Genomic DNA, 9,128 nt, shown 5'->3' with positions numbered 1-9,128 from the left:
AAAAATACAACAGTCTTTCCATCCTATAACAGGAATAATTGCAACCCGTGTGAAAGTGATGGTCATTTCTACGTTCCAGGCAACCTAGGCTTCACTCTAGGGTGTTGTTCCACCAGATCGAATAGTTAGGGCCTAAGAAGTCAACGCCAGAAGCATAAAATACAATATAAATATAACAGCTTTTCCATCGTATAAAACGAATATTAGCAACCAGAGTGAAAGTTATGGTCATTTCAACGTTCCGGGCAATCTGGGCTTCACAGTAGGGCGTTGCTCCTCCAGATCAATCAGTTAGGGCCTTAGAAGTAAACGCCCGAAGCATAAAATGCAAAATAAATAGAACAGTTTTTCCATTGTATAAAACGAATAATTGCTACCAGTGTAAAAGTTATGGTCATTTCTACGTTCCGGACAACCTAGGCTTCACCCTAGGGCGTTCTTGTACCAGATCGAATAGTTAGGGCCTAAGAAGTGAACGCCTGAAGCATAAAATACAATATAAATGCAACAGGTTTTCCATCGTATAAAACGAATAATTGCAACCAGTATGAAACTTATGGTCATTTCTACTTTCCGGGCAACCTTGGCTTCACTCTAGGGCGTTGTTGCACCAGATCGAATAGTTCGGGCCTAAGAAGTCAACGCCAGAAGCATAAAATACAATATAAATATAACAGTTTTTCCATCGCATAAAACGAATAATAGAAACCAGTGTGAAAGTTATGGTCATTTCTACGTTCCGGGCAACCTAGGCTCCACTCTAGGGCGTTGCTCCACCAAATCGAATAGCTAGGGCCATAGAAGTCAACGCCAGAAGCATAAAATATAAAATAAAAAGAACAGTTTTTCCATCGTATACAACGAGTAATTGCTACCAGTGTGAAAGTTATGGTTATTTCTACGTTCCGGGCAACCTAGGCTTCACCCCCGGCCGTTGTTCCACCAGATCGAATAGTTCGGGCCTAAGAAGTGAACGCCAGAAGCATAAAATACAATATAAATACAACAGTTTTTCCATCGTATAAAACGAATAATTGCAACCACTATGAAAGTTAACGTCATTACTACGTTCCGAGCGGCCTAGGCTTCACTCTAGGGCGGTGCTCCACCAGATCAAACAGTTAGGGCCTTAGAAGTCAACGCCCGAAGCATTAAACTCAAAATAAATAGAACAGTTTTTCCATTGAATAAAACGAATAATTGCTACCAGTGTAAAAGTTATGGTCATTTCTACGTCTCGGGCAACCTAGGCTTCACCCTAGCCCGATGTTCCACCAGTTCGAACAGTTAGGGCCTAAGAAGTGAACGCCAGAAGCATAAAATACAGTATAAATACAACAGCTTTTCCATCACATAAAACGAATGATAGCAACCAGTTTGAAAGTTATGGTCATTTCTACGTTCCGGGCAACGTAGGCTTCACTCTAGGGCGTTGCTCCACCAGATCGTATAGTTAGGACCTTAGATGTCAACGCCCGAAGCATAAAATACAAAATAAATAGAACGGTTTTTCCATTGTATAAAACGAATGAATGCTACCAGTGTAAAAGTTATGGTCTTTTCCACGTTCCGGGCAACCTAGGCTTCACCCTAGGGCGTTGTTCCACCAGATCGAATAGTTAGGGCCTAAGAAGTGAACGCCAGAATCATAAAATAAAAATAAATACAACAGTTTTTCCATCGTATAAAACGAATAATTGCAACCAGTATGAAACTTATGGTCATTTCTACTTTCCGGGCAACCTAGGCTTCACTCTATGGCGTTCTACCACCACATCGAATAGCTACGGCAATAGAAGTCAACACCTGATGTATAAAATACAATAAAAATACAACAGTCTTTCCATCCTATAACAGGAATAATTGCAACCCGTGTGAAAGTGATGGTCATTTCTACGTTCCAGGCAACCTAGGCTTCACTCTAGGGCGTTGTTGCACAAGATCGAATAGTTCGGGCCTAAGAAGTCAACGCCAGAAGCATAAAATACAATATATATATAACAGTTTTTCCATCGTATAAAACGAATATTAGCAACCAGAGTGAAAGTTATGGTCATTTCAACGTTCCGGGCAATCTGGGCTTCACAGTAGGGCGTTGCTCCTCCAGATCAATCAGTTAGGGCCTTAGAAGTAAACGCCCGAAGCATAAAATGCAAAATAAATAGAACAGTTTTTCCATTGTATAAAACGAATAATTGCTACCAGTGTAAAAGTTATGGTCATTTCTACGTTCCGGACAACCTAGGCTTCACCCTAGGGCGTTCTTGTACCAGATCGAATAGTTAGGGCCTAAGAAGTGAACGCCTGAAGCATAAAATACAATATAAATGCAACAGGTTTTCCATCGTATAAAACGAATAATTGCAACCAGTATGAAACTTATGGTCATTTCTACTTTCCGGGCAACCTAGGCTTCACTCTAGGGCGTTGTTGCACCAGATCGAATAGTTCGGGCCTAAGAAGTCAACGCCAGAAGCATAAAATACAATATAAATATAACAGTTTTTCCATCGCATAAAACGAATAATAGAAACCAGTGTGAAAGTTATGGTCATTTCTACGTTCCGGGCAACCTAGGCTCCACTCTAGGGCGTTGCTCCACCAAATCGAATAGCTAGGGCCATAGAAGTCAACGCCAGAAGCATAAAATATAAAATAAAAAGAACAGTTTTTCCATCGTATACAACGAGTAATTGCTACCAGTGTGAAAGTTATGGTTATTTCTACGTTCCGGGCAACCTAGGCTTCACCCTCGGCCGTTGTTCCACCAGATCGAATAGTTCGGGCCTAAGAAGTGAACGCCAGAAGCATAAAATACAATATAAATACAACAGTTTTTCCATCGTATAAAACGAATAATTGCAACCACTATGAAAGTTAACGTCATTACTACGTTCCGAGCGGCCTAGGCTTCACTCTAGGGCGGTGCTCCACCAGATCAAACAGTTAGGGCCTTAGAAGTCAACGCCCGAAGCATTAAACTCAAAATAAATAGAACAGTTTTTCCATTGAATAAAACGAATAATTGCTACCAGTGTAAAAGTTATGGTCATTTCTACGTCTCGGGCAACCTAGGCTTCACCCTAGCCCGATGTTCCACCAGTTCGAACAGTTAGGGCCTAAGAAGTGAACGCCAGAAGCATAAAATACAGTATAAATACAACAGCTTTTCCATCACATAAAACGAATGATAGCAACCAGTTTGAAAGTTATGGTCATTTCTACGTTCCGGGCAACGTAGGCTTCACTCTAGGGCGTTGCTCCACCAGATCGTATAGTTAGGACCTTAGATGTCAACGCCCGAAGCATAAAATACAAAATAAATAGAACGGTTTTTCCATTGTATAAAACGAATGAATGCTACCAGTGTAAAAGTTATGGTCTTTTCCACGTTCCGGGCAACCTAGGCTTCACCCTAGGGCGTTGTTCCACCAGATCGAATAGTTAGGGCCTAAGAAGTGAACGCCAGAATCATAAAATAAAAATAAATACAACAGTTTTTCCATCGTATAAAACGAATAATTGCAACCAGTATGAAACTTATGGTCATTTCTACTTTCCGGGCAACCTAGGCTTCACTCTATGGCGTTCTACCACCACATCGAATAGCTACGGCCATAGAAGTCAACACCTGATGTATAAAATACAATAAAAATACAACAGTCTTTCCATCCTATAACAGGAATAATTGCAACCCGTGTGAAAGTGATGGTCATTTCTACGTTCCAGGCAACCTAGGCTTCACTCTAGGGCGTTGTTGCACAAGATCGAATAGTTCGGGCCTAAGAAGTCAACGCCAGAAGCATAAAATACAATATATATATAACAGTTTTTCCATCGTATAAAACGAATAATAGAAACCAGTGTGAAAGTTATGGTCATTTCTACGTTCCGAGCGGCCTAGGCATCACTCTAGGGCGGTGCTCCACCAGATCAAACAGTTAGGGCCTTAGAAGTCAACGCCCGTAGCATTAAATACAAAATAAATAGAACAGTTTTTCCATTGTATAAAACGAATGATTGCTACCAGTGTAAAGGTTATGGTCATTTCTACGTCTCGGGCAACCTAGGCTTCACCCTAGGCCGTTGTTCCACCAGATCAAACAGTTAGGGCCTTAGAAGATAACGCCCGAAGCATTAAATACAAATAAGTAGAACAGTTTCTCCATTGTATAAAACGAATAATTGCTACCAGTGTAAAAGTTATGGTCATTTCTACGTTCCGGGCAACCTAGGCTTCACCCTCGGCCGTTGTTCCACCAGATCGAATAGTTCGGGCCTAAGAAGTGAACGCCAGAAGCATAAAATACAATATAAATACAACAGTTTTTCCATCGTATAAAACGAATAATTGCAACCAGTATGAAACTTATGGTCATTTATATTTTCCGCGCAACCTAGGCTTCACCCTAGGGCATCGCTCCAACAGATTGAATAGTTAGGGCCTTAGAAGTCAACGCCAGAAGCATAAAATACAATAAAGATGCAACAGTTTTTCCATCGTATAACAGGAATAACTGCAAACAGTGTGAAAGTACTGGTCATTTCTACGTTCCGGGTAACCTAGGATTCACTCTAGGGCGTTGCTCCACCAGATCGAATAGCTAGGGACTTAGAATTCAACGCCATAAGAATAAAATGCAATATAAATATAACAGTTTTTCCATCGTATAAAACGAATATTAGCAACCAGAGTGAAAGTTATGGTCATTTCAACGTTCCGGGCAATCTGGGCTTCACACTAGGGCGTTGCTCCACCAGATCAAACAGTTAGGGCCTTAGAAGTCAACGCCCGAAGCATAAAATACAAAATAAATAGAACGGTTTTTCCATTGTATAAAACGAATAAATGCTACCAGTGTAAAAGTTATGGTCTTTTCTACGTTCCGGGCAACCTAGGCTTCACCCTAGGGCGTTGTTCCACCAGATCGAATAGTTAGGGCCTAAGAAGTGAACGCCAGAAGCATAAAATACAATATAAATACAACAGTTTTTCCATCGTATAAAACGAATAATTGCAACCAGTATGAAACTTATGGTCATTTCTACTTTCCGGGCAACCTAGGCTTCACACTATGGCGTTCTACCACCACATCGAATAGCTACGGCCTCAGAAGTCAACGCGTGAAGCATAAAATACAATAAAAATACAACAGTCTTTCCATCCTATAACAGGAATAATTGCAACCCGTGTGAAAGTGATGGTCATTTCTACGTTCCAGGCAACCTAGGCTTCACTCTAGTGTGTTGTTCCACCAGATCGAATAGTTAGGGCCTAAGAAGTCAACGCCAGAAGCATAAAATGCAATATAAATATAACAGTTTTTCCACCGTATAAAACGAATAAAAGCAACCAGTGTGAAAGTTATGGTCATTTCTACGTTCCGGGCAACCTAGGCTTCACTCTAGGGCGTTGCTCCACCAGATCAAACAGATAGGGCCTTAGATGTCAACGCCAGAAGCATAAAATACAAAATAAATAAAACAGTTTTTCCATCATATAAAACGAATAATTGCTACCAGTGTGAAAGTTGTCGTCATTTCTACGCTCCGCGCAACCTAGGCTTCACTCTAGGGCGTTGCTCCGCCAGATCGAATAGTTAGGGCCTTAGAAGTCAACGCCCGAAGCATAAAATACAAAATAAATAAAACAGTTTTTCCATCGTATAAAACGAATAATTGCTACCAGTGTGAAATGAATGGTCATTTCTACGTTCCGGGCAACCTAGGCTTCACGCTAGGGCGGTGCTCCACCAGATCAAATAGTTACGGCCTAAGAAGTCAACGCCAGGAGCATAAAATACAACATAAATACAACAGACTTTCCGTCGTATATAATGTATATTTGCAAACAGTGTGAAAGTAATGGTCATTTCTACGTACCGGGCAACCTAGGCTCCACTCTAGGGCGTTGCTCCACCAAATCGAATAGCTAGGGCCTTAGAAGTCAACGCCAGAAGCATAAAATACAATAAAGACGCAAAGGTTTTTCCATCGTATAACAGGAATAACTGCAAACAGTCTGAAAGTACTGGTCATTTCTACGTTCCGGGTAACCTAGGTTTCACTCTAGGGCGTTGCTCCACCAGATCGAATAGCTAGGGAATTAGAATTCAACGCCATAAGAATAAAATACAATATAAGTCCAACAGTTTTTCCATCGTATAAAATGAATAATTGCAACCAGTGTGAAAGTTATGGTCATTTCTACATTTCGAGCAACCTAGTCTTCACTCTAGGGCGTTGCTCCACCTGATCGAATAGTTAGGGCCTTAGAAGTCAACGCCAGAAGCATAAAATACAATAAAGGTGCAACAGTTTTTCCATCGTATAACAGGAATAACTGCAAACAGTGTTAAAGTACTGGTCATTTCTACGTTCCGGGTAACCTAGGTTTCGCTCTAGGGCGTTGCTCCACCAGATGGAATAGCTAGGGACTTAGAATTCAACGCCATAAGAATAAAATGCAATATAAATATAACAGTTTTTCCATCGTATAAAACGAATATTAGCAACCGGAGTGAAAGTTATGGTCATTTCAACGTTCCGGGCAATCTGGGCTTCACACTAGGGCGTTGCTCCTCCAGATCAATCAGTTAGGGCCTTAGAAGTAAACGCCCGAAGCATAAAATGCAAAATAAATAGAACAGCTTTTCCATTGTATAAAACGAATAAATGCTAGCAGTGTAAAAGTTATGGTCATTTCTACGTTCCGGGCAACCTAGGCTTCACCCTAGGGCGTTGTTCCACCAGATCGAATAGTTAGGGCCTAAGAAGTGAACGCCAGAAGCATAAAACACAATATAAATACAACAGTTTATCCATCATATAAAACGAATGATAGCAACCAGTGTGAAAGTTATGGTCATTTCTACGTTCCGGGCAACTTAGGCTTCACTCTAGGCCGTTGTTCCACCAGATCGAATAGTTAGGGCCTAAGAAGTGAACGCCAGAAGCATAAAATACAATATAAATACAACAGTTTTTCCATCATATAAAACGAATGATAGCAACCAGTGTGAAAGTTGTGGTCATTTCTACGTGCCGGGCAACCTAGGCTTCACTCTAGGGCGTTGCTCCACCAGATCGAACAGTTTAGGCCTTAGAAGTCAACGCCCGAAGCATAAAATACAAAATAAATAAAACAGTTTTTCCATCATATAAAACGAATAATTGCTACCAGTGTGAAAGTTATCGTCATTTCTACGCTCCGCGCAACCTAGGCTTCACTCTAGGGCGTTGCTCCGCCAGATCGAATAGTTAGTGCCTTAGAAGTCAACGCCCGAAGCATAAAATACAAAATAAATAAAACAGTTTTTCCATCGTATAAAACGAATAATTGCTACCAGTGTGAAATGAATGGTCATTTCTACGTTCCGGGCAACCTAGGCTTCACGCTAGGGCGGTGCTCCACCAGATCAAATAGTTAGGGCCTAAGAAGTCAACGCCAGGAGCATAAAATACAACATAAATACAACAGACTTTCCGTCGTATATAATGTATATTTGCAAACAGTGTGAAAGTAATGGTCATTTCTACGTACCGGGCAACCTAGGCTCCACTCTAGGGCGTTGCTCCACCAGATCGAATAGTTAGGGTCTTAGAAGTCAACGCCCGAAGCATAAAATATAAAATAAATAGAACAGTTTTTCCATCGTATAAAACAAATAGTAGCTACCAGTGTGAAAGTTATGGTTATTTCTACTTTCCGTGCAACCTAGGCTTCACCCTGTGGCGTTGTTCCACCAGATGGAATAGTTAGGGCCTAAGAAGTCAACGCCAGAAGCATAAAATACGATATAAATACAACAGCTTTTCCATCGTATAAGACGAATAATTGCAACCAGTTTGAAAGTGATGGTCATTTCTACGTACCGGGCAACCTAGGCTTCACTCTAGGGCTTTGCTCCACCTGATAGAATAGTTAGGGCCTTAGAAGTCAACGCCCGAAGCATAAAATACAAAATAAATAGAACAGTTTTTCCATCGTATAAAACGAATAATTGCTACAAGTGTGAAAGTTATGGTCATTTCTACTTTCCGGGCAACCGACGCTTCACCCTAGGGCGTTGTTCCACCAGATGGAACAGTTACGGCCTAAGAAGTCAACGCCAGAAGCATAAAATACGATATAAATACAATAGCTTTTCCATCGTATAAAACGAATAATTGCAACCAGTGTGAAAGTTATGGTCATTTCTACGTTCCGGGCAACCTAGGCTTCACCCAAGGGCGTTGCTCCAACAGATTGAATAGTTAGGTCCATAGGAGTGAATGCCCGAAGCATAAAGTGCAATAAATATACAACAGCATTGCCATCGTATAAAATGAATAATTGCAAACAGTGTGAAAGATATGGACATTTCTACGTTCCGGGCAACCTAGGCTTCACTCTATGGCGTCCATCCACCACTTCGAATAGCTACGGCCTCAGAAGTCAACGTGTGAAGCATAAAATACAATAAAAATACTTAGTCTTTCCATCCTATAACAGGAATAATTGCAACCCGTTTGAAAGTGATGGTCATTTCTACGTTCCAGGCATCCTAGGCTTCACTCTAGGGTGTTGTTCCACCAGATCGAATAGTTAGGGCCTAAGAAATCAACGCCAGAAGCATAAAATACAATATAAATATAACAGTTTTTCCATCGTATAAAACGAATAATAGCAACCAGTGTGAAAGTTATGGTCATTTCTACGTTCCGGGCAACCTAGGCTTCACTCTAGGGCGTTGCTCCACCAGATCAAACTGTTAGGGCCCTAGATGTCAAGGCCAGAAGCATAAAATACAATAAAGGTGCAACAGTTTTTCCATCGTATAACAGGAATAACTGCAACCAGTGTGAAAGTACTGGTCATTTCTACGTTCCGGGCAACCTAGGCTTCACTCTATGGCGTTCATCCACCACATCGAATAGCTACGGCCTCAGAAGTCAACGCGTGAAGCATAAAATACAATAAAAATACAACAGTCTTTCCATCCTATAACAGGAATAATTGCAACCCGTGTGAAAGTGATGGTCATTTCTACGTTCCAGGCAACCTAGGCTTCACTCTAGGGTGTTGTTCCACCAGATCGAATAGTTAGGGCCTGAGAAGCCAACGCCAGAAGCATAAAATACAATAT

Source organism: Calliopsis andreniformis, unplaced genomic scaffold, assembly GCF_051401765.1.
Source record: "Calliopsis andreniformis isolate RMS-2024a unplaced genomic scaffold, iyCalAndr_principal scaffold0033, whole genome shotgun sequence".
NCBI lineage: Eukaryota > Metazoa > Arthropoda > Insecta > Hymenoptera > Andrenidae > Calliopsis > Calliopsis andreniformis.
This window is presented reverse-complemented; position numbering follows the sequence as displayed.